We start from the raw sequence: 19,467 nt of genomic DNA, 5'->3' as shown, positions 1-19,467 counted from the left end.
TGGCAGCCATTTTCTCCCCAATTTAATGCAATAGGACAGAGAGACATCGAGAGAAGATGGGAAGATAGCGAGGGAGAGAAACAGATAGATAACGGCAGACCAACTTCACAGTTTGTGAAGCATCCCACCACCTGCAGGTGAGAAGCAGGGGCCTTGAACCTGGATCCTAGCACGGGTCCTTGAGCTTAGTACTTTGTGAACTTACTACTCTGTGTGCTTAACTGGGTGTGTTTATGCCTGGCCCCCAAACACAAGTTAATTTCTCATCTGTTTTTGGACACCTAGATTACTTTCAGTTTTTGGCTATCATATATCGTGCTCTTATAAACACAGGTATACATAGAAATTTTGGAAGGATCGTGTTTAATTCTTTAGCATATATTCCCAAGAAAGAAATTAGCAGCTCATAGGGTAGGCCCATTTCTAGCCTTTAAAACCTCTCCAGACTACTTTTAATAAGAGTTGGATAAATTCACATTCCCCCAAGTAGTTCCAATTGTTTCCTTCCTTCCTTCCTTCCTTCCTTCCTTCCTTCCTTCCTTCCTTCCTTCCTTCCTTTCTCTTTCTTTCTTTCTTTCTCTCTCTCTCTCTCTCTCTCTCTCTCTCTCTGCCTCCATGGTTATCACTGGGGCTCAGTGCCTGCACTATGAATCCACTGCTCTTGGAGGCCATTTTTTTCCCATTTGGTTGCCCCTGTTGCTGTGCTCCTTGTAGTTGTTATTGCTATTGTTTTCATAGCTTTTGTTGTTGGATAGGACGGAGAGAAATGAAGAGAGGAAGGGAAGACAGAAAGGGGGAGAGAAAAAGAGACACCTGCAGATTTGCCCCACTAGCCCTGAAGCAACACTAATGCAAGTGGGGAGCTGGAGGCTCGAACCAGGATCCCTTCGCAAGTCCTTGCACCATGCACCTCGTGTGCTTAACCCACTATGCTACCACCCGGCCACTTCAAAGGGTTGTCTTATCCCCATACCCTCTCTAGCATTTCTTGTTGCTATCCTTTCTGCTGTATGACATTTTCACTAGAGTGAAGTGGCATCTCACTGTTGTCCTTATTTGCATTTCTCCAATAATCAATGACCGGGAGCATTTTTCCATATCTGTTGTCCTTTTGGTTCTCTTCTGTGGTGAATAGTCCCCGGTGCTATGCTCTCCTTGTTTCCAGATAGGGTTATTTGTTGGACTGTTCTCACGAGTTTGGGGAGCGTTCCACATATTTAGTTGTTTATTCATATTTTGTCTGATGTACGGCATGTAAAAATCTCCCATTCTCGAAGGAATAGCTTAATGTTGGGTGGTGGTTTCTTTTGCTATGCAGAAGCTTTCCAGTTCAATGTAGCCATATTGTTTTATTTTTGTTTTTGTCTTTTGGACTAGATGGAGACAACTTCTGCAAAGGTTTTCTTCTAAGTACTTGACAGTCTTGGTCTACCATTCAAGCCCTTGACCTATCTGGAGTTCTCTTTTCTGTGCAGTGGAATGTTGTGGTCCAGTTTCTTGTGCAGGTTTCAACCCAATTTCCCCAACACCAGTTGTTGACTTGCTCTCTACAAGAAACCCAGCTGAGCTTCTAAGACAAAGCAGCACCAAGTCAATGGTAGAAAGCTGCTCCCACTAACAGAAGGTGACTTTAAATAGGGAAGGAACAACTTGACTTACATCGCAACATAGATCCCCACGTGTAAGGGTAAAATATATGTAGGGCATTGCATGATGATTAGGGACCCATAATAACATGAAGGTATTACATGGATTACCCTGTCCATGAACCAAATAAGGAGCAGCACATACATGAAACAAGTATTAATAAGATGAGTCACATTAACAACCAGACAGTTAAGAGTAGGTTTCAATACTCAGTGGGATACAGTGAATGCCCCCCTATCTATCAGGTATGCAAATGTGCCCAATAAAAAGTGGAACATTCCTACCATGGGTTGGGGGAGGGAAAGTCATGGAACACCATCACCTGAACTGACACTAGAAAGACACTTTCCACCAATCACAGAGCACTGGGACAGTCCACATCTGATGGGGGGGGGGTTAAGAAAAGCCACCCCCCAGCACTCAGTATAGGTTGGGGTTGCTACAGTGGGAGGGGACATGCTTCTTTCAGATGGCTTGTCACCCTCCAGACCAGCACCCAGATAGTCCCTGGAGGTCCAAGACTGTCACTGTGGGGATGACCTCGCCCAGACCCCCCAGCCCCACTGGACTTGGGCTGCCCTGGCCAACTGCTTCCACTGGTCTCCTGGCAATAGGTCATGAAGTTGGCATCTCTGATTCTGAGTTGACCTCTGATCAAGAGATTGCTCTCTCCAGGACTGTTCCCTACGCAGTGAACTGCCGCCTCCTGTCCTCTATTCAGAAATTGAGGGCTTGTCCTGGGATCAACAGCACCTATACAAGGTGGACAGGAACACTAAGGGGTGGGATTAGGGGAGGGGAGGGGTGTGGGTGGGGCCAGGGAGGGGGGTTGGCCTCCCTTGGCCACATTTGGGTCCCGCCTCTAACACACACACACACACACACACACACACACACACACACACACACACACACACCTGTGCGGAGATATTAGCCCTGGAATATTCAGATCCTACTCCAGCTCAGTCCAAGCAATTCAAGGTTCCTTCTGGGGTGTGTCCTCCCTAATTACCCATCATGGAACAGGGTGACATGTCTGGGACCTCTGGGCAGAAGAGGAGCAGAGGCACAAGACCTAAGACTAGAAGCCATGCCTCCTCTGACAGCTCAGGGGTCCTGCAGGTCACTGTGGGCAGGGCTGCGCCAATAGGCACACGGGGGTCCTCAACCAAAGCTCCTAGGAAGGGAGCCCAGAAGAGGAGCCATCCCCCCTCTGCTGCTGCCCAGGCTGCTGGTGATGCTGGCACTGCAGCCCCCTCCAAAGGGACAGCAGACATCACCGTGCCCAGGGGGGGGAGTGACTCGGACACCCTGAGACATGCTCGCTCCAAGCAGGGGACTGTGTCCCAGGGTCCCTCAGCCACTGCCTTGTCCTCCTCTGGCGCCCTGGGTGCAATGGGCTCCAAATCCCCCGGCTCTTGCTCTGAGACTGACCCAGCACAGACGCGGCAGACCCCCACAGCCAGGAGTACTATCCCTACATTTGTCATATACATGGCAGAGGTCTACCCTGGCAGGGCCAAGGCTGTGGGAAGGACAGCTCCCACTGCAGTGTCCAGAGCTGACCCCAGCAACAGCAACAGCAACAGCAACAGGGGTGATGGGGGCACTGCCAAGAGCAACCCTCAGGTCCCTCAGAGCTTCAAGTTCTGACTGCAGACCCAGGCAGACCACCACAGCCCCAACTGGGGTCCCCGCCTTTCCTGCCCCTTCATCTGCAGGTCTAACTGCAAGTGCTGCAGCCCCTCCAAAGACCACTCCCACAGTGAAGTCCAGAGCTGGGAGCCATGATGACTATGAAATCCACACCCTCATCACCCGCCTGGCGGCTCTGCACATTTAGCTTACATGTCTTGTGATTATTTTATTTTATTTTTATTCAGTAGACTTAAACTTAGAGAAGAGAGGAAATTAGAGAAGTAGAAATAGACACCTGCTGTACCTGTTTCACAGATTTTGAAGCTTCTCCCTGCAGGTGGGGAGCAGGAGCTGGAACTCAGATCCACACACACTGTCGTGTGGCAATGTGTGTGCTTAACCAGGGGGACAGCCACCAACACTGTTTGATTTTTGTTCTTTATTTAAATTTACTTTTCAATTTAACTTTTTTCATTTGGGGTTTTTTACTTCATTATTTTACTTAGTTTTTACTATATCTATTTTTAAGTTACTAGATTAAAGCATATTTTATGTTTTATTCTATTAGTTTATTGTATGAACCTTTTATTTCAGTACTTCCGGGTAATTGCTGGGTCTTGGTTCCTTCACAATGCTACACATTGCTCCTGGAAGTAGTCTTATTTTCTGCTCTCCATTTTTTGTTGCATGTATGTAATAAAAGTATTGATATAGATATAGTCAACACAAGCCTGTAGGGGCTTGGCATCCACTCCCATGTTACGCTTTAATTTCTTGCCACCAGGCTTGATGCCTGCACAGTGACCCCCCCCCCACTATCCTTGTGGTCCTATTTATATATTTTTCCTTTGAATAGCAACTTTGAAGGCAGGAGGAGATAGATAGGGAGAGAGACACCAGCAGCTTCCCCCCGTGGTGTGGACCAGGGTGCAACACTGGTCTTGAACACAGTGACCTGTAGAACAGCGGACTTGCAGGGCAGTGTGGCCAGCAGTTGGGGCTCTGGAGCGACGCAGGTGCAGGACTGATGCTAGCTGTACCCTGTGACCATGGCCAGTCTGCCTCCCCACCCCCAGGAGTATCATCTGCAGCACAGGACACACCAGATTAGAGGGACCTGGAGACCCTCAGCAAAGACCTGCTCAGTAAGTGTCTAGGGGATGCTCCTCTGATCCCTCTATTCTGAGTGGGAGGAGGCCCAGGTACAGTGTGAATCTCAAACCAAACAAATAGAGCCTACATGCAGGACAGTTCCCTGCTCCTCCTCTGTGACCTGTCTTGTCTGTCAAACAGTCCAGCCTTACACAGACTCCTTTTAACGATTACTGGAGGAGAGAACAGACTAAGTCTGCCTTAGCAGTTTTAGTGTGTTAGCACTAATATGAGCAAGTTTCAGAATCCAGAAACACTCACAGATACACAGTGTTTTCATGGAGACCCTGGGCGACTCCTACAGGGCACTTGGCTGATGAACATCCTGGGCAGAGTCCAGGAGGGCTGTTCTCTGGGCAGCACACAGCTGACAGGGTGGATCCTGACTCACAAGCAGCTTTCACACAGACCCTTGAGTTTTATTTTAACTCAGGTACTCATTCTCAGAACACAGAAATCCTCGAGTCTCCACATAAGTACACACTCACTCAGCTCTTCTTCTGATCCAGGACCTACTCTGGTCCTGGAACCTGCACAGGGAGGACAATCAAGAGTCCTTGGTAGAGACATAGAGATTGAGAGAGAAAGAGAGAGTGAGATAGATATATATAGAGAGAGACTGAGAGAGAGAGGAGATATACCAAGCACAGTGAAGAAGAGACTACAAGCAAAGCTGTACAGCTTCTGGCCACCATTCACACTTCTCCCAAAGTCTAGATGGTCAAGGCTTCCCGGTGAGGAAGGGATGGGTATGTGTTCATCTAAGAGCTTCTCTGGATTTGCCTTTGTACTCTTACACATTCAGTTAAATGAATGCATTGATATCACTTCCTAACACTGATAAGATTGCTGTGATGTGCAGGTTCCTATTTTTCTCTTATATATGACAGCATATGGGACTGCAGCACAGGAGGTGGAGCCTAGGCTGGAGTTGGACCAAAAAGTAAGTGCTTCCAAGTTCAATCCTTGACAGCACATGTGCCACAGGGATTGTCTGTGTAGGTCTCTCTCCATCACATTAGACAAGTAATAAATCTCTGAAGATGTCTAGCAGCTATTAAAGAATTTAAATCTCATTTATGCTTTTCTAATATTTCTTCCTAACTTCACTAGTGACACACTGCTCCTGCCCCCTACTAGATGGGTTGATTCTGGTGCCCACAGTGAAATGATTCCGCATGCTGACTGGGTTGAGTCTCCTGTGTGCTGGGCCTGTGACCACACCAGTAGGCCAGGGGCCAGGGTAACAGGGGCTGAAGGGCACCTGTCAGTAGGACCAGTGACTTCCTAGAGAGCAGGCATTGGTGGACAAGCCAGAGGAGCAGAGAGGAGCTGCCACAGAGACCTGGAGAGAGAAGTGGACACTTGGCTCTGCTAGAGTGAGTTCTTCAGACTGAAAAGAGACCACTGGAATTTCCCCCACAGAGAAAGAGCCTGCAGTGCAGGAAGGCCACATATTCTGTGAGGGCTCAGCTCCTTCACCTCTCTGAGGACCTCAAGAGGGCCCTTCTCTCTGCCTTCATTATGTGGGTGGCTGCCTTGAGCAATGCAGACTAAGAGTGCCCAGAGGATAAGCTGTGGGCCCACTGCTGACTGTGACAAGTCACCCAGGGTTGAAGGCAATGTGCTCACAACCTCAGCCAGTTGTACCTCTTCTTGAAAAAAAAAAAAACATGGATGTTATGAGCACTGATCTGGTAAACATGCCCATGGCTTTCCTCAATGCCAGGTGAGAAGGGGATTATGCAGTGAGACACCAGCAGGTGGGAGAGAGGCCTCCCCACAGCTGTGAGGTCACCAACATCCTGGTCCCCTTCAGCACATGCAAAAGTCAGCATGAGAGGAAATTGGACAATTCCAATAGGAAGGTAACTATGGCATTTCCTGATCTTTTTGGTCTCTTATAAGTGACATAATCACAATGCACTTAAAATTAGCCCAAACAGAGGTCCCTAGTTCCACTCAAATTAAATACCAGTGGGAAACACTGCACTGCCAGGTGCTAAATCACCCTTAATGGAAGCTCCTATAACAGCCTGCACAGCCTGGGTGACTCCATAGAGAGCTTGGCCGGTAAGCATGCTGGGCAGAGATAAGGAGGGCTGCAACCTCTGCAGAATATGCCTAGGGTGTTGGATACATGATTCAGTCAGGAACGGGCTTTACACAAACTCATGATTTGTCCTCTTTTCTAAGATCCAGCTACCCACTCTACCTCCTTCTCCTTCACAACAAAGCCAACAACCTTTCTGCATATCAGCCAGCACACACACAAGCCATCCTAAGAGACAAGGACTCCTATGAAGCTGGGGTCTCATCCTAGGAAGAGTAAAGAGGGCCTGCCTCTGAGAGAAAGAGAGACAGAGACAGAGACAGAGAGAAAGAGAGATGACCTAATGCCAGAAAGAGATGAAGAAACTAGGAGCAGGTTGTACACCTTCTGGCCGTCCAACACACCAGTGTAGACAGTTAAGCCTTCCTAGCTGGTGAAGGAAGGGTCTACATTCATCTGAGAGCATGAGAAACTCCTCTGGATTTACACTTCTTATTTCACACATTGAGTTAAATATATGGCTTTATATCATTTCATGGCTCTGGCAGGATTGTGATATGCAGGTCACTCTTTTTCTCTTATAAATGACAGCATATGGAAATTGGAGGCCAGGAAGTGGAGTCTTGCATGGAGTTGAAGAAAACAGTAAGTGCTCCCAAATTCAATCCTTGACATCACATGTGCCAGAGCAGTGGCCTGGGCAGATTTTTCTCCCTCACACGTAAGACAAATAATATGTCTTTGAAAATGTGTGGAAGGAACTTAGGAATTTAAATCTCATTCACGTTTTCTACTATTTCCTTCCTCATACCACTGGTGACACACTCAGGGCCTCTGGCCGTACCAGCAGGCAGGACAGTAGGAAAATGGGCTTTAGGGTACTTGACAGTGGGGCCAGTGGCATTGGCAGGAGGGTCACTACGACAACAGGCAGTGGAAGGCAGGCCACAGGAGCACATACCAGCTTGGAAAGAGACCTGAAGAGAGAAATAAACCCCTGACTCTGATAGAGTGAGTTCTTCCCACTAACAGGGGACCAGAGAACCTTCCCCAACAGAGAAAGAGCTGGCACTGCAAGGTGAAAACCTGGGTGCTGTGGGGTTCAGCCCCTGCTCCCCTCTGAGTGAATAAAGAGGCTCTGTACACCCTGGCTTCTCCTGGAGGAGCTGTGTGCAGGGAGGTGCAGGCAGGGAGCAGCTGAGGAGCAAGTGCAGTGAGGAGCCCCCAGACCCCTGCAGTCTACCTTCATCCAGTGGGAGGGAGCTTAGAGCTGCACCCAATAGGAACACCAGAGTATGAGCTGTGGGCCCAGTGCTGAGTGTGGTGTGCCACCAGGGATCCAGCCAATAGTGCCCACAGTACTCAGCCCATGGTGCTGCTTCTAGGGAAAGAACCTCATGTGATGATCACGCCTGATATTGTAAACACACCTATGAACGTCTTCAATCCCAGGTGACAAACATAAGCAGTAAGGTAGCAACTGCAGGGGTGAGAGAGGCTTCCCCACAGCTCTGGTGTCAACAGCTTTCAAATGTGCTTGACCACAGCTAGGGCATCTAAAAGAAATGAAGATTGGACAATGCCAACAGGAAGGTAACTAACTATTGCACCTCATGATTTTTCTATTTATTAACTCTAAGCACATAGAGATTTCTGGAAGTAGCGAGAAAAGGGGTCCATAGCTCAGCTCAAGTTTGTTTTCAGTGAGAAGCAGTGCCCAGCAGGGGTGCTGCGGCATCCTTCATGAAAGGTCCATGCAGAGCTGGACAGCCTGGGTGACTGCCTCAGAGCACTTGGCCAGTGAGCAGCCTTGGGAAAGATCAGAAAAGTTGCAAGCTCTGCAGGGAATTGCTCTCATGGTGGATGCCTGACTCTGTCAGAAACAGCCTTCAAACAGACTCTGGAGTTGTCAACTCTGCTCAGGTTCAGCTTCCCAATTTCTCTGGAGCTGCTGCACTACCACAAAGTAGCTACCCACCTGTCTGTTGGCCACACAGACAAACACACAGGCAACCAGTCCTTCCTCAGAGATGGAGACTCCATGGGTCCTGGGTGACATTCTAGGAAGAAACACAGAGGGTCTACCTCAGGTAGTGAGGAAGGAGGTTGAGAGAGAGAGAGAGAGAGAGAGAGAGAGAGAGATAGATAAGACAGAATGCTGGCATAGATGTGACAGACTAGCCAAGCTGTAAGACACAGATATGAGAGAGGAGACTAGGCAAGCTGTACACATTTTGGCCACCCTTGCTTTTCCACCAAGTGCAGATGGTCAAAGCTTCCCAGTCAGGGAAGCAATGGTCTGTGATTAACCCTCGAGAGCATGAGAAACCCCTCTGGATTAGCACTTCTGCTCTTGTGCATTCAATCCAAGGCATGGTTTTATGTCATTTATTACCTCTGCCATGCTAGTTGTGACATGCTGGTTACTCTTTTTCTCTTACAGCTAACAGCACGGGGCAACTGCTGTCAAGGAGGTTAAGCCTTGGCCGGAGATGGAGAGAACCATAAGTGCTCTCAAGGTAGATCTAGGATAGTACATGTACCAGAGAGATGATCTGGGTAGGTCTCTCTCCATCCTAGGTGAGGGAAATAATAAGTGTTTGAAGATGAGTGGCAGCTATTAAAGAATTTGAATCTCATGCATGTTTTTCAAATATTCCCTTCATAATGTCAGTGGTGACACACTGCTATTCCCACAATTAAATGAACTGATTCTGGTGCAACATTAGAACAACTCTGCATGTTGGCTGGGATGAGTCTCCTGTGTACCTGGGCCTGTGACCATAAGAGCAGGCTGGGGACAGGGATGCCATGGGCATTGGGGCACATGTCAGTGGGGCCAGTGACATCTGCAGGAGCATCACGGAGGATGGCAGCCAGTGGAGGACATACCAGAACCAGAGACCAGTTTGCCACAGAGATCAGGACAGACAAGTGGACTTCTGACTCTCCTACAGTGAGCTCTTCACAATTAGCATGGATAGTTGGAGCAGGAGGGACAACTGGAGCTTTCCTCACAGACACAGAGCTGGCACTGCAGGCAGGACACACGGGCTGTGTGGAGTGTAGCTGCTGTTCCCCTCTGAATAAGTATAGAGGCTCTGCATACCCTGCCTTCTCTGGGAGGAGCTGTGGGGAGGTGACACACACACACACAGGGATCAACTGAGGAGTGAGTGCAGCAGCAAAGAGCCTCCAGGCCCCTTCAGTCTACATTCACCATGGGGGCCTGGCCCAAGGACTACACCCAAGAAGGGCACCCAGAGCAGGAGCTTTGGGCCCATTGCTGACTCTGGGCTTCCACCCTGAGAGAAGCCATTCATTCCCACAATATGCAGCCCATGAGAGCGGCTTTAGAGACAAAAGCACGTGGGGTTGCAGGCCCTGACAGTGGCAACAGGCCAGTGACTTTCTTTAATCCCAGGTGTGAAAGGCGAATAGTAAGGTACCAGTAGCAGGCATGGGAGAAGCATCCACACAGCTGTGGTTTAACCATCTTTCAGATACCCTGAGCACAGGCAGAGCAAGAGGAAGATTGGACAATTCCAACAGGGAGGTAATTTTTTCACTTCATGATCTTTCTGATCTCCAGACTTCATTAAACTATGATACAGGATTAGCACAATCAGCATTTCCTAGCTCCACTCTGGTTTGGTTCCAGTGGGAAACACTCTACTGTTATGTAGGCACTTGGACCTACGTAACAAAAGCTCCACACAGAGCTTCATGCACAGTCTGGTGACTCCATCAGAGCACTTGGCCAGTGAGCATCCTGGGCAGAGAGATAATGAGGGTTGCAAGCTCTGCAGAGGCTTCCTCATGTGTTGCATCCCTGACTTGGTCAGGAGTGGCCTTCACACTCCTACTCCACAACATGACCACCCTCATGTCTCCCTGTCAGAACCCACAGCAGCCGTTCCTCAGAGCCAAGGACTCATCTGGTCCTGGTGTAACACCTGATGAAGAGACAAGGAGTACCTGCCACATTGAAACAGAGAGAGGACAGAAAGACAGACACTGTGATGAAGAGACTAAAAACAAAGTCGTTCACCTTCTGGACCTAAGAACAACAGAGCTGGTCAAAATGTAGATGAGAAAGGCTTTCTAGACCGTTAATAAAGCCACTGTGTTAATTTGAGAACATGGGAAACCCCTCTGCACTTGCACATTTATTCCCATATATTAAATGAATGGTTTCATGTCATTTCCTAGCTCTAATATGATGACTGTCCTATGCAGGTGACTCTTGTTCTCTTACATATGATGGAATAAGGCAACTGCTGCCCAGGAGGTTAAGACTTGGCTGAGGCTGGAGAGAAAAATGTAAGTGCTCCCACGTTCAACCCCTGACATTATAGGTGCTAGGGTGATGATCTGTAGATGTCTTTTTCCTTCACATGTTAGAGAAATATTTCTTTGAAGATGGATGACAGTTATTAAAGAATTCAAATCTCATTTATGTTTTCTAATGTTTCTTCATAGTATCACTAGTGACACATTTCCACTTTCCCAGTTCCATGTGTCCATTATGGTACCACATTGAAATAATCCTGCCTGTTGACGGGGTGAGATTTCCCTGCACCAGGAACCTGCATCCACACAAGCAGGCCTAGCAGGGGTATCATGGGATTTAGGACATGTGTCAGTGGAGCCAGTGGGATCACCAGCAGGGTCTCCTAGAAGCGCAGGCAGTGGAGCATAATCGAGAGGAGCATAGAACAACATGCCATAGAGACCTGGAGTGAGAAAGGGACACCCCCAGACTCTGGTAGTGTGAACTCTCCACACAAAGGAGGGACCCACAGAGATTCCCACACAGAGCAAGTACTGTCTCTGATTCCATATTCTGTAGGGGTTCAGCCCCTGCACCCCTCTGAGTAACTGAAGAGCACCCAAACACCCTGCCTGCTCCTGGAGGCACTGTGAGGCAGAAGGGTCAGTCAGGGAGTACCTGAGGAGTGAGTGCAGTGTGGAACCTCCAGGCCTCTTCTCCAGGCCTTCTTTATGTGGGAGGGAGCCTAGGGCTGTACCCAATAAGGTTGGCCCACCCTTTCTGAGTCTGCCTGCTACCCTGGTATTGATCCAATATGTCCACAATGTTCAGCCCCAGGGACTGCTTTAGGAAGAAAAGCAACGGGGTTACCTACCAGTTGTAATCTGGTAGACAGTCCCTTGACCTTCCTTAATCCATTGTGAGAAAGGCTAGTGAGGCAGTGCCACTGGGGATGAGAGAAGCCTGCCCACAGCTTTGGGATCACCAGCATCCATCCATCCAGCCAACCTACAGCACAGACATTATACAGAAGGAGTAAAGGAGGAACTGCCAATGCCAACACCAAGGTACCTACTGCATTCCGTGATCATTATTATCTCTGAACTTAAAGGTGTAAACTCATTCCAATCTACATGAGCAAGAAAACGCTTTCCAAGCTCCACTCAGGGTTGCAGCACAGTGGGGAACACTGCTCTCAGAGGAACTCAGAGATCCTAAGATTAGCCCCATTCAGAGCAGTACAGACTGGGGGACCACTGGTGTACTGCACTTGGAGGGGACACCTGAGTCCCCATTAGCACACAGAGAAGCCAGCATGGGCCCAGTGAAGACCACACAGTTTTCTCAGGAAGGTACCTATTTTTCATTTCAGCTTTCATTCCCATCTCTATTTGATTAAAACTGACAAGCACATTGTGTTTTAAACCAGCAAGGCCTACACTAGGCAGCACTGCAGAGTGAGGAGGGCTGGTCCAGTCTAGGGTGTGTGTGGCCTTGGGCAGGTCTACTCACTCTGTATTCCCATCAATCCCTGTGGACAAGACCAGAGAAGATGAAGACCAGCTCACACACGGGTGCCCCACACAGAGTAGGCACCAGGGATGGGTCCACGTCTGAGAACTTTGGAAGGGGATGTGTGAATCTCAGCCCTTGCCCACACCCACCTCTTTGGGGACAGAGTTCAGAAATGCTGGGCTCAGAGCATCTTGACCTGAACAAGCAGATTTCCTCCCTGGCCTATTGTAACATCAGTCCCTGTCTGCAGCTTCTCTGGCCAGCCTCTGTCTGAGCTTCTCAGCCAATGGTTTGATATTGGGATGCACCAGAAGGCACCCATAGTGACCTCTCACCCTGCACAGCAGAGTCCTTTGAAATCCACACACAATGAGATGGACATTAATTTCTTTCATCTCCTGTTTTCTTTTGCATATGTATTTATTGATTGCTTCCCGTTTTGTTGTCTGAGTTTGGATTCTTGTAGTTATTAATGTTGTCATCGTTATTGGATAGGATAGAGAGAAATGGAGAGAGGAGGAGAAGGAAGAGAGGGGGAGAGAAAGAGGGACACCTGCAGACCTGCTTCACTGCCTGTGAAGTGACTCCCCTACAGGTGGGCAGCCCGGGGGCTCAAACCAGGATCCTTAAGCCAGTCTTTTCACTTTGCGCCACCTCTGCTTAACCTGCAGCACGAAAGGCTGCATGACTTTCTCTCAGGTTTTCTTAGAAACATCTCAGTGCCGTCACAGGGCACAGTGGAAGGTAGCTGAGAGGGTGCGGGAAGGTAACTATGTCCTGGTGTCATACTGTCTGAGGACACAGCGCACTGACTCAGAGAAGCAAGCACTGTTCCTGGTGCTTTCTCTGCAGAGCTTTGGGGTCCAGCATGGGGGAACTGATGGGGGGCTCAGGTGGGGACTGCTCAGATCCTTGTCCCACAGGGGCTTCCTGCCCTGCTGTCTGAAGCTCCTCTAGCAAGAGAGTGCTGTGGGCAGGGCTCAGCTTTAAGGAACATTTTCCCTCTGAGAAGGAGTGGGGGACCCCTCGCCTGGGGTGCCAACAGTAAAGGGAGAGCGGGGTGCACACTGGCTGAGGAGTTAGTCACCCAGCATGGGTCTGCTTTAGTCTAAAGTTGTTCTCACACCTTGCCTGACAACCCCACTTTCCCTTTTCTCCCCCCACCCCCCATTGCTGTGGTGACTTGGCTACCCAAAGGTGGCCTTCTTGCTCTTCCCCAGGTCATGACTTAAGGCTCCACTTCAAGATGGCGGCACCAGTGCAAGACAGTCCACAGTTCTAAGCGACCACCTGCCCCAGAGCAGCTCCATGGAGGACGGCGCTTTGCAGAGGACTCTACAGAGTCCACATCAGAAGAGAAGAAGCTGCACCCTTCCCCATCATGTACTCTCTGTGTACCCGTAAGGAAGCATGTAAACTGTAAATTATAAGTGTAAACTGTAAATTCTAGTGGGGCCACCTGGTACCTTCAGCCAGTGGCCTCTCCTGCTGGAAATTAAACATGTGCCTTTTTAACCCACTCTTGCCTGGGCTCCTTGCTTTCTCCCCACAGCCTTAGCCGGCTTAGGCAGAATTTGGGAGGGAGGGCTTGGAAGGAAGCTAGTGCAGACTGGCATCCCAGGAACACAGATAGTCCTTTCCCTGATCCAGCTTTCTGGTCCTTTATCCAGCCATGGCATCATCTCCCTAGACAATAAGTTGGATCCACCTGCATATCAAATGTCAGGCTCAGGAAAAGAAAAAATAAAAGTGTCCTGGAGCCCCGCTTGCCCAGAATCCGCCCCACTAGGAAAAGAGGGAGACAGGCTGGGAGTATGGATTGACCTGCCAATGCCCATGTTTAGCGGGGGAGTAATTACAGAAGCCAGACGTTCCACCTTCTGATAGTTGGCCCATACTTCCAGAGTGTTAAAAAATAGGAATGCTTGGAAGGGAGGAAGATGGCGGATTGAGAAGTCGCTAACAGCGAGCGCTCTGATCGCATCGTCGGCAACGGTAGGATTTTCTGCCTTTAGCAGGCCAGTTAATAAGGGGTGACACCAAAAAGTGAGTACAATTTAATTTGGGTTAAGAATTAGAGTAAAGGTGACACGGACTAGCGGGGTTCCAGAATTCCCAGGGCGCCGGGCAAGGCGAGTGCGCCGGGCATTGTCCTCCGCCCGTCCAGGAAGGCGGCTCCTCCGCCGGTTGCAGAGCGTGGCAGGCAGAGGACCTGGAGAGAGCACTTTAGCTCGGGGGCTTTCTCTTGGGAGTTTCCAGGGTCCACCGCGACCCTGAGGGCGGATCCAAAGACTTCTTGAGTATAGCTCTCATTGGATCAAAGGATTTGGAGCTAGTTTTCATTTTTGAGAAATCCTTTAAAAAAGTCTGGAGGGGGGGGTTTCCCGGAAGATGGCGGACTGAGAAGCAGCTAGCCTTGGAGCTCCGGACACATCTCTTGTAAATAATAGGAATTTCTGCCTTTAGCAGGCCAGCCAATAAGGGGCCATAGCGGTGACACCAAGGAGGTGTCGATAACTTAATTTGGGTTAAGAATTAGAATAGGGGAAAAAAATTCTTTTTTCTTCCTTTTAATTTTCAAGCATACATCCTTCCCGCCGCCCCCCCCCCCCCCATAAGCAGTGCCTGGGACCAGCTACTAGCAGGATACCCCATACCACCAAACAGGGTTTTTTTTTTTTTTTTAATTCACTGATACACATTTGGGAAGTTCCTCGCACTGCTCTTTAATTACAACCCTTCTTCTTATCTTCTCCCTTTTCTCTCTCTTATCTCTCTCTATCTCTTTATTTATTTATTTATTTATTTATTTTTATCTTGTCATACACTTCTTTCTTCTTTGCCTTTCTGAATTTGTGAATTACTTTGGGGAAGAAATCTGACCCAGAGTGGACTCTCTATGTGTGTATCTCTGCTCTAGTTCCCTTTACACTCTTGTTACCCCTAGAATATACACTGGATAGTAGATTTGCATAAGTATCTATTCTTGCTATCCTCTCTTTCTTTTCTCTTTCTCCACTGGGATTTGGTTACTATTTTTTCACGGACTGGAGAAATTTTTTGGCTAACTGGTAATGATTAAACTCCTTCAATACTTACTTCAGTTGCTACTGTAATTCTGGAGGTTGGTGAGTGCAATTGGCATAAAGGTATTTAGTACAGTGTTACTTGTGCTCTAAACACAACTGAGAAACAGAGCATTAAAAAAAAGAGAGAGAAACACATAAATAAAAAAATGGGTAGATTAAAAACAAATAAAACTGCTACCCCAATGAATGAAGACAAGAGCCCAGAAGAAACCACAAATCAGTCAGAAGTAACCATAGATAAGAAAAGTATGCAAGCAATAATAAACTTATTAATCACAGAAATGAAAACAACATTGGAGGAAAGGAATGGCAGTATTAGGGAAACAACAGTTGAGACCCCCAAGGAAAATACTGATTATCTTGAGACAATTAGAGAACTGAAAGCTGAAATAGCTGTAATGAAGAAAGAAGCTGAGGCAAGGGAAAGCAGACTAACAGAAGCAGAAAACAGAATTAGTCAGACAGAGGATGAGTTAGAGAAAACTAAGAAAGAGGTGAAAGAGCTTAAATAGAGATTGAGAGACACTGAAAACAACAACAGAGTAATATGGGATGAGCTCAAAAGAAGTAACATTCGTATAATTGGCCTGCCAGAGGAAGAAAGAGAGGAAGGGGAAGCAAACATTCTAGAGGAAATAATACAAGAAAATTTCCCAGACCTGAATAACAGAAAGGATATCAAGGTGCAAGAGGCCCAGAGAGTACCAAACAGAATCAACCCAGACCTGAAAACACCAAGACACATCATAGTCACAATGAGAAGAAGTAAGGATAAAGAAAGGATCCTAAAGGCTGCAAGAGAGAAACAAAAAGTCACATACAGGGGAAAACCCATAAGACTTTCTGCAGATTTCTCAACTCAAACTCTAAAAGCCAGAAGGGAGTGGCAAGATATCTATCGAGCCCTGAATGAAAAAGGGTTTCAACCAAGGATAATATATCCTGCTAGACTTTCATTCAAGCTAGATGGAGGGATCAAAACCTTCTTAGACAAACAACAGTTAAAGGAGGCAACTATCACCAAGCTGGCCCTGAAAGAGGTACTAAAAGACCTCTTATAAACAAAAACATCACTATAATACTTGTAATATATCAGAGTAAACAAATTGTTTTTTAGAACAATGGCACTACAATACATTAAATCCATAATATCAATAAATGTCAATGGCTTAAACTCACCCATCAAAAGGCACAGGGTGGGGGGATGGATCAGAAAACATAATCCAACCATATGCTGCTTGCAAGAATCTCATCTGTCACAACAAGATAAACACAGACTTAAAGTGAAAGGATGGAAAACTATCATACAGGCTAACGGTCCACAAAAAAGGGCAGGAACAGCCATTCTCATCTCAGACACGATAAGATTTTAAATTAAATAAAGTAATAAAAGATAGGCAAGGACATTACATAATGATTAGAGGATCAATCAGCCAAGAAGACTTAACAATTATTAACATCTATGCACCCAACGAGGGACCATCTAAATACATTAAACACCTATTGAAAGAATTTCAAAAATACATCAATAGTAATACAATAATAGTGGGAGACTTCAATACCCCACTCTCACACTTAGATCAACAAAGCAGAGAACCAATAAAGATACAAGAGAATTGAATGAAGAGATTGACAGACTAGACCTCTAGGACATTTTCAGACTCCTCCACCCCAAAAAACTGGAATACACCTTCTTTTCAAATCCACACAACACATACTCAAGGATAGACCACATGTTAGGCCACAAAGACAGCATCAATAAATTCAAGAGCATTGAAATCATCCCAAGTATCTTCTCAGACCACAGTGGAGTAAAACTAACTTTTAACAACAAACGGAAAATTATTAAAAGACATAGAATTTGGAAACTAAACAACATGCTCCTTAAGAACCACTGGGTCAGAGACTCACTCAAACAGGAAATTCAAATGTTCCTGGAAACTAATGAAAATGAAGACACAAAATATCAAAATATTTGGGACACAGCTAAAGCAGTACTGAGAGGGAAACTTATAGCCATACAATCACATATTAAAAATCAAGAAGAAGCCCAAATGAACGACCTTACTACACACCTCAAGGACTTAGAGGAAGAGGAACAAAGGAACCCTAAAGCAACCAGAAGGACAGAAATCACTAAAGTTAGAGCAGAAATAAACAACATCGAAAATAAAAGAACCATACAAAAGATCAATGAAGCCAAATGTTGGTTCTTTGAAAGATTAAACAAAATTGACAAACCCCTAGCCAGACTCACCAAACAAAAAAGAGAGAAGACTCAAATTAATAGAATTGTAAACGATGCAGGAGATGTAACAACTGACACCACAGAAATCCAGAGAATTCTGCGAAACTTCTATAAAGAACTATATGCCACCAAGCTAGAGAATCTGGAAGAAATGGAACAATTCCTAGAAACCTATGCACTTCCAAAACGGAACCAAGAAGAACTACAAAATCTAAATGCACCAATCACAGACAAAGAAATTGAAACCGTTATTAAGAATCTCCCCAACAACAAAAGTCCTGGACCAGATGGCTTCACAAATGAATTCTACAAAACTTTCAGGAAACAGTTAATACCCATACTTCTTAAGCTATTCCATAAGATTGAAGAAACAGGAATACTCCCTTCCACCTTTTATGAAGCCAACATCACCCTGATACCAAAAGCTGATAGGGACAGAACAAAAAAGGAAAACTACAGACCAATATCTCTGATGAACATAGATGCCAAAATATTAAACAAGATCTTGGCCAACCGGATACAGCAACACATCAAAAAGATTGTTCATCATGACCAAGTGGGATTCATCCCAGGCATGCAAGGCTGGTTCAACATCCGTAAATCAATCAATGTCATTCATCACATCAATAAAAGCAAAGCCAAAAACCACATGATTATCTCAATAGATGCAGAGAAAGCCTTTGACAAAATCCAACACCCATTCATGCTCAAAACTCTACAGAAAATGGGAATAGATGGGAAATTCCTCAAGATAGTGGAGTCTATATATAGCAAACCTACAGCCAACATCATACTCAATGGAGAGAAGCTGAAAGCATTCCCCCTCAGATCGGGGACTAGACAGGGCTGTCCACTGTCACCGTTACTCTTCAACATAGTATTGGAAGTTCTTGCCATAGCAATCCGGCAAGAGAAAGAAATCAAAGGGATACAGATTGGAAGGGAAGAAGTCAAGCTCTCACTATTTGCAGATGATATGATAGTATACATAGAAAGACCTAAAGAATCCAGTAGAAAATTACTGGAAGTTGTTAGGCAATATAGCAAGGTATCAGGCTACAAAATCAATGTACAAAAATCAGTGGCATTTCTTTATGCAAACACTAAATCTGAAGAAGAAGACATCCAGAAATCACTCCCATTTACTGTTTCAGCAAAATCAATCAAATACCTAGGAATAAAGTAGACCAAAGAAGTGAAAGACTTGTATACTGAAAACTATGAGTCGCTACTCAAGGAGATAGAAACTGATACCAAGAAATGGAAAGATATCCCATGCTCATGGATTGGAAGAATAAATATCATCAAAATGAATATTCTCCCCAGAGCCATATACAAATTTAATGCAATACCCATCAAAGTTCCACCGGGCTTCTTTAAGAGAATAGAACAAACACTACAATCATTTATCTGGAACCTGAAAACACCTAGAAATGCCAAAACCATCTTAAGGAAAAGAAACAGAAATGGAGGCATCACACTCCCAGACCTTAAACTATATTATAAAGCCATCATCATCAAAACAGCATGGTACTGGAACAAAAATAGGCATACAGACCAGTGGAACAGAATTGAAAGCCCAGAAGTTAATCCCAACACCTATGGGCATCTAATCTTTGATAAGGGGGCCCAAAGGATTAAATGGAAAAAGGAGGCTCTCTTCAATAAATGGTGCTGGGAAAACTGGGTTGAAACATGCAGAAGAATGAAATTGAACCACTTTTTCTCACCAGAAACAAAAATCAACTCCAAATGGATCAAAGACCTAGATGTCAGACCAGAAACAATCAAATACTTAGAAGAAAACATTAGTAAAACACTTTCCCAGATACACCTCAAGGACATCTTTGAT

General features: G+C 46.3%; 3 long non-coding RNA genes across 3 annotated transcripts; all 3 read left to right on the top strand.

Moving 5' to 3' along the window:
- Window positions 1-4,909: 4,909 nt before the first annotated feature.
- LOC132540216 (uncharacterized) lies at window positions 4,910-6,243 on the top strand. Its single transcript, XR_009551423.1, has 3 exons — window positions 4,910-5,380; window positions 5,551-5,816; window positions 6,167-6,243. It is a non-coding gene; the product is annotated as an uncharacterized LOC132540216 (long non-coding RNA).
- A 250-nt stretch (window positions 6,244-6,493) lies between these two features.
- Window positions 6,494-9,129, top strand: LOC132540410 (uncharacterized). Its single transcript, XR_009551598.1, has 2 exons — window positions 6,494-7,211; window positions 8,934-9,129. It is a non-coding gene; the product is annotated as an uncharacterized LOC132540410 (long non-coding RNA).
- An 867-nt stretch (window positions 9,130-9,996) lies between these two features.
- LOC132540215 (uncharacterized) lies at window positions 9,997-12,001 on the top strand. Its single transcript, XR_009551422.1, has 4 exons — window positions 9,997-10,046; window positions 10,730-10,813; window positions 11,125-11,258; window positions 11,692-12,001. It is a non-coding gene; the product is annotated as an uncharacterized LOC132540215 (long non-coding RNA).
- Window positions 12,002-19,467: the final 7,466 nt, after the last annotated feature.

Source organism: Erinaceus europaeus, chromosome 9 (assembly GCF_950295315.1).
Source record: "Erinaceus europaeus chromosome 9, mEriEur2.1, whole genome shotgun sequence".
In the NCBI taxonomy this organism is placed as follows: domain Eukaryota; kingdom Metazoa; phylum Chordata; class Mammalia; order Eulipotyphla; family Erinaceidae; genus Erinaceus; species Erinaceus europaeus.
This window is presented reverse-complemented; position numbering and strand designations above follow the sequence as displayed.